Source organism: Chlorocebus sabaeus, chromosome 12 (assembly GCF_047675955.1).
Source record: "Chlorocebus sabaeus isolate Y175 chromosome 12, mChlSab1.0.hap1, whole genome shotgun sequence".
NCBI lineage: Eukaryota > Metazoa > Chordata > Mammalia > Primates > Cercopithecidae > Chlorocebus > Chlorocebus sabaeus.
Window position 1 is genome coordinate 20,964,611 of NC_132915.1, and position 6,328 is coordinate 20,970,938.

The following is a 6,328-nucleotide window of genomic DNA, read 5'->3' on the forward strand; positions in this document are numbered from 1 at the left end:
CTTGATTAGGCAAAGTGTGAAACTCAGTGCTGCTTCAGTCTCACCTCCTACTTTGAGTAATTGGAAAAGTACTCTGTGGTTCACGGGGTGTTATGTACTGCTGGCTTAATGGAGCAGCCTACTTTATCAGACAAGAACCCTCACGTGGCAGTCCTCCCGCCCGTGGGCTAATTGATATTCTTAACGAAGGAAGGCAAGCACCTCATAAAAGGTTTTATTTGTGTTTTCTTTTTTCTTTTTATCTCTGTTTCTAGAGACAGCAACCTTATCAGTCCAGCAGATCTTACTAGACTAGAAGGAAGCCAGGAGAGTTTTAAGGAACTCTGACACAAGCGATATTTCTCTTTATGTAACCATTTCCCCAAAATATATCAGCATAACCGTCAGCATTTTTCTAAAGAACAATGAACCCCACGTCATGACCTGCTACTTTACTTTTTATGGAGGTATATGTTTTAGTGGCCAATCTTGTAAAAATGGTTATTCCTGAAAAGGGGTGCCACCTGCTGCTGGATATCCGTGTCTGTCAGGAAACATTACCATCTAGAAATGCTATTGGTATGTGTGTGCCGGCTCTTGGCTCGCTCTCATTTCCTGTTAAAAAGAACCTAATCTCAGGCAAAGCTAATCCTACAACAACAGTCAAATCCCTCCAGATTCAGATATGTTGAAAAAATACAAAATGCAGAATGGACTTCATTTTGTACCTGTTCTAAAGGCGAGAAGGTGCATTTATGTCCAAAAGTTCTGCATTTGTTGTCCTTCATTCTCTGTCACATACTGCAATTAGCCTTCCATATGAAGAAGTGTGAGTATCAGAAACACACAATCTATGAATATGCGTGGGCTCCGTTCTCAAATTGGAGAATTCCATTTCTGTCACTGTTCTCTGTTTGGTGGTATTCAGGATCATTAGAGAAGGTGCACAGACGTAGCATAAATAGCATCAAATCACCTAAGAGCATGTTTCTTTTTATAACTTCTGGGCTGAGTTGAATGCTTAGCTAATTCACTTCATCTTATTTCCTAAAATCTGAACTTGAGGCTATTCATTTTCCTCTAGGAACTTCTTTAGCTGCTATCACAAGTTTGGATGTGCAGGGCTTTGTTGTTTGGTTACTTACACGTGTGTTTTTCAGTCTCCAAACTGTGATTGGAGACTTTTTGTGATTGATAACTAGAGGTATGGCCCTGAAGTCAGAGAATATAGTACATGTGATGTTGACTTTTGTTATTTTATGAGACATCATGTATGGTAAGTTTTGGTGAGTTCAAAAAAAGAAAAAACTGTGTTTTTATTGACTGCAGATCTCTCCATTAGACCAAGCTATATTACTGCATTTTTCAGATCGGCCATAGTCTTATATATTTCTTTTCAAATTAATTTATAAATTCTTGAGAGGTATATTCAGATTTTCCCCCATGAAATTTATTTTGCCTAATCATTTATTTTCAATTTGTGTTTTACATATTTTGAGGCTATGTTGTTAAGAACACATTGGCTGTCAATTATTACATCTTCTGAAAAATTATGCCTTGTATCACTAAATAATAACTTTCTTTAGCCTTAATAATGCCTTTTCTGAAGTCTGTTTTGTTGGGCATTAATACTGTAATGCTGGCCAGGTGCTGTGGCTCATGCCTGTAATCCCAGCACTTTGGGAGGCCGAGGCAGGCAGATCACCTGAGGTCAGGAGTTTGAGACCAGGCTGGCCAACATGGTGAAACCCCATCTCTACTAAAAATACAAAACTTAGCTGTGCATGGTGGCAGGTACCTGTAATCCTAGCTACTTGGGAGGCTGAGGCAGGAGAATCACTTGAACCCAGGAGGTGGAGGTTATAGTGAGCTGAGACTGCACCACTGCACTCCAGCCTGGACAACTGTCCCAAAAAATACTGATAATAATGATAAATAATATTGTAATGCTTTCTTGTGTTTAGTATTTTTCTGTTTTTTAAAAATACCACTTGCTTGTCAACACTTCTGCATTATTATGTTTTAGATGTTTCTTTTTTAAGCAGAATGGCTACACACGGCTTGGTGACATTACCTGGTGTGACAACCCCAAATCCCAGTGGTTTAACACAACAAAGGTTTAGACATCATTCTTTAATCATTATGGCCTCTTTCATGTTATTCTATTTTTTTAGTACTTTTATTGCTAATTTTTCTATTTATTGCATCTCCTGGAAATCCCTCAAAGTATTTTTTCCAAGTATAGTTTGTAGGGTTTTTTGATGTGAGCTCATCTTTCAGAGAGTTTTTTTCTTGTTCCTAATTGGATTTCCAGTGAAACTTGCTTGTAGCTTGTATAAGTAAGCACTACCAAGTGGTTTCACATGTGATTCTTTTTTGTTGTTGTTGTTGTTGAGACAGAGTCTTGCTCTGTTGCCCAGGCTGGAGTTCAGTGACGCAGTCTCACCTCTCTGCAACCTCCACCTCCCGGGTTCAAGCAATTCTTCTGCCTCAGCCTCCCGAGTAGCTGGGATTACAGGCATGCACCACCACATCCGGCTAATTTTTGTATTTTTAGTAGAGATAGGGTTTCACCACCTTGGCCAGGCTGCCCTTGAACTCCTGACCTCATGATCCACCTGCCTCGGCTTCCCAAAGTGTTGGGATTACAGGCGTGAGCCACCGCGCCTGGCCCACATCTGATTCTTTTGAAACCCTAGGGACCTAGGTGTTCGGTGATCCTAGATGAATTTTCATCTTAATTTCTTGATTCATTTCTACATCATTCAGGTAATATAAATTGAGACATGAGCAGTCCACAACTAGTGTCTCCAGCTCCTACTGGTTGCTTTTTATTTTCTACCCAAGATTCAAGTAGACTATGCTTTCCAAGGCCAGAGGAGAGAGGTTTTTTTTTTTCCCATCCCCTTTTTGTTAAGGGGAAAATTCCTGAAGGTGAGAGCCCTGTATAGAAGTTCAGGTCTAGGCCTTTCTTCCATCACCAGGAGGTCCCTTATGCTGTGATACCCTAAGCCCGGTGTCCAGTGCAAGAACCCTGTGTGCTAGCTTTTTATCAGCCTTCTATAATAACTCTTTATTTCTGGCACCTGCGGACTTAATCTTATTTTTTTAAGCTTGGAAATGTATTATTAGTTTTGGGGTATGCTATTTCATATAGCATTTCTTGTATTTTTAATGATACATGGCTTTACACCTTGTAAGACTTAGCCAACACTTCCTAACATCTCTTTTTTAGCAAAGAGGAAAAACCCCTGAGTGAGATTCCAGGGGTTTCTAACTTAAATTTAACAGTATTATTTTATTATTATTATATTTATTTTTTTCTATATATAAGTTATTTATTTTATGTAACTTAAATCACTCACCGTTTATTTTACCTGAGTGATTTAAGTTTACATATAATGGTTGAGTATCCCTAGTCCGAAATCTAAAATGCTCCAAAATTCAAGTTCTTTAGTGCTGACACAATACTCAGAGGAAATGCTCACTGGAGCATTTCAGATTTCAGATCTTCAGAGCAGGGATTCTCAACTATAGTATATAATGCAAATATTCCAAAATCCAAAAAAGTCAGAAAGTGTAAATATTTCTGGTCCCAAGCATTTTGGATAAGGGATACTCAACCTGTACACTAGCGATACAAACATTCCTCTCAAAATAACCTTAATAAAATAAGTCAGCTAAAGAAAATGTTAAGTAAATTGGCAAGTGATAAAAGGCTATAACAAAAACCCTAAAGGTGATCTATTAATACTCCATCTTATAGAATACTGAAAAGCATTCCATGTCTTTTCAAGCTTTTTGTTCCTGTTTATTAAAGCATGCTTTGATGTTTTAGCAATCCAGACGTGAAGATATTTACTGTCAATATGAATCTGGCCTAAGAATGTGGAAAATTGGTTACCCAAATCAGGAAATAAAATTTTGAGCATAGCATAAGTCAAATATTCCCTTTGAAACCATAAAGGCCAGCTATATAGTAAGAATGGGCTAGATTGTAATGTGGTAACAAATAACTACAATATCACAGGCCAAAACACAACAAACTTCATTTCTTGTTTACATTTCCAACAAGCTTTCGTTGAGGCCTCTGCTCATCAGAGGCACTCCGGACACAGCCTGGCCGAGCCCCTCCACAGCTAATAAGGTGGGAAGAGGATGTGGCTCCTCACACGCTTGCTCCTAAGCCTTCTGCTCAGAAGCAACATCTCTCCCTTCGACTCTGTCTTCATTAGCCAAAGCAAGTCATGTGGCGCCTGTCATAACACGTTGATCTTCTAACACACATGGTGTTAATGTCACAGTATCATCCAGCAGAGAAACCATGAAGCAGTTTTAATACATCCTCTAGATGGAGACATGTAGCTATTTCAGCCATAGTACAGTCAGACTTCTGCTAACCTCTTGGTTAGCTCCAGTCTGTATAAAGAAACTCAAAATGAAGTAGAGGCTACAGATAGATAAAGTAAAAAACAGACCTTTACCCTGGACTGGTTTGTTACCCAACAGATCCTGAGAGGCTTCAGTATTGATCATAAAACTGCTGTCCTGCTTAATCACCAATTGTTCAGTTTGGCCACTTCATTTCTGCAAATGTTTATGGGCTTAATGTATGAATGTGGTTGAAGTATTTACAAAGAGCGTGACTTGGGTTTCTTTTAGGTTTGCTTTTAGGCTATTCTGGCTCAGCTTTCCCTCAGTCCCAGGGGTTTTCTAACATGTCCCTATAGTGTTGGGGTCCGCGTGTTTCCTAAACAAAGGAATGAATACACAAGACAACACAAGACAAGACAAACATGGCGGCCGCCTCGAATGGCGCACTCTGCTTTATTTTATACAGTCGTTTGTGGAATGTTGCCAAGTCACAAGACACATTGTTGTTTTTCTGACCTTTCCCTGACTTTCTGGATTTTCAAGATGTTTACATATAAACAGGCCCCCAACGCCCTGCTTCGTTTGCAAGAGCAGGACTTATGGGGAACGCCCTGCTTCGTTTGTGAGAGCAGGACTTATGGGGAACACCCTGTTTGTGAGCACATAGTCCTCTACACTATAGCTTTCTTTTTTGGGGGTGCAGGGGACGGAGTTTCACTCTTGTTGCCCAGGCTGGAGTGCAATGGCGCAATCTCGGCTCACCGCAACCTCCGCCTCCCTGGTTCAAGCAATTGTCCTGCCTCAGCCTCCCGAGTAGCTGGGATTACAGGCATGCACCACCACGCCCGGCTGATTTTGTATTTTTAGTAGAGATGGGGTTTCTCCATCTTGGTCAGGCTGTTCTTGAACTCCCAATATCAGGTGACCCGCCCACCCCAGCCTCCCAAAGTGCTGGGATTATAGGCGTGAGCCACCACGCCCAGCCTAGCCTTCTTTAATATCCATGAGTTTGTGTGAATCTCTCTCCTTGGGTCATCCGTTGATCACAGCCTTCAGCATTTTTCTTCCCCTAGTGCATGCTAACACGGGGGGAAGAAATCTGTGCCTTCTTCACAGGGTCTCTGCTTTGTGTTGAAAAGGAGCACTTAGAGGCAAAGACTCTATTTTCTAACATCAATGAGTTGAGAAGCATTTCTAGGCTCTGTGGAGATTTGTGCAGTAATAAGATTATCTTTTATCTGGGCTAATGCCCAAATTATAGTGACCTTAATTATGATTTGTCCAACCATGACACGTACTTAAATTAAACCACTGCTCCTGGTACTATGTTTTAAGTGGAGGGTATGTCATACCTTAAACTCAGACAGTGCTTTATGACTTACAGAGTACTTTTATTTGTATTGTATTTATTCTCCACAGTCACTGTGATGTTGGGTATAATCCCCTTTTAAAATCACAGAAATGGTCAACTGATCTTCTCAGAGTTAATCAGTTTGTCGATAATGGCAGCAGAACCACAGCTCAGAACTAAAACCTCATATCCAGGCAGGACTCCTACAATTATTCCATGATGTTGCCCATAGTTCACAATTTTTAAAAAATCTATTAAACTTAAGCTTATCCTATCTATTTTAAAACCATCGTATTTAGTTTGAGGCCAAGGCCCACATCCTGCGTGCTCTGTCAGGCAGATAGAAATCTGATGTCTTAATTTGTGTTCAAGGTTGACTCTTAGGCAGATAACTAGAAAAATAATGTACATGTACATTTAGAATATTTCAGGCTTGATAATTCAATCCAACACAGTCAGTGGTAGAACTAAGATTTAAATCCAGCAGCTCTTAATAGCAGCATTTTGCTACTTGACAGGTACGAGAGGTTTGATGTCAAGGAGAACACACAGAATGACAAAGATCATTGTAAGGAATTCCAAAAACTGCAGGATCATGGGATACCCAGATATCCATCCCTCTAG

General features: G+C 40.1%; 1 protein-coding gene across 15 annotated transcripts in view; it reads left to right on the forward strand.

The window, feature by feature from the left end:
• PRUNE2 (prune homolog 2 with BCH domain) overlaps window positions 1-6,328 on the forward strand; it is a 297,981-nt gene that overhangs the window by 245,053 nt on the left and 46,600 nt on the right. The window lies entirely within an intron of this gene.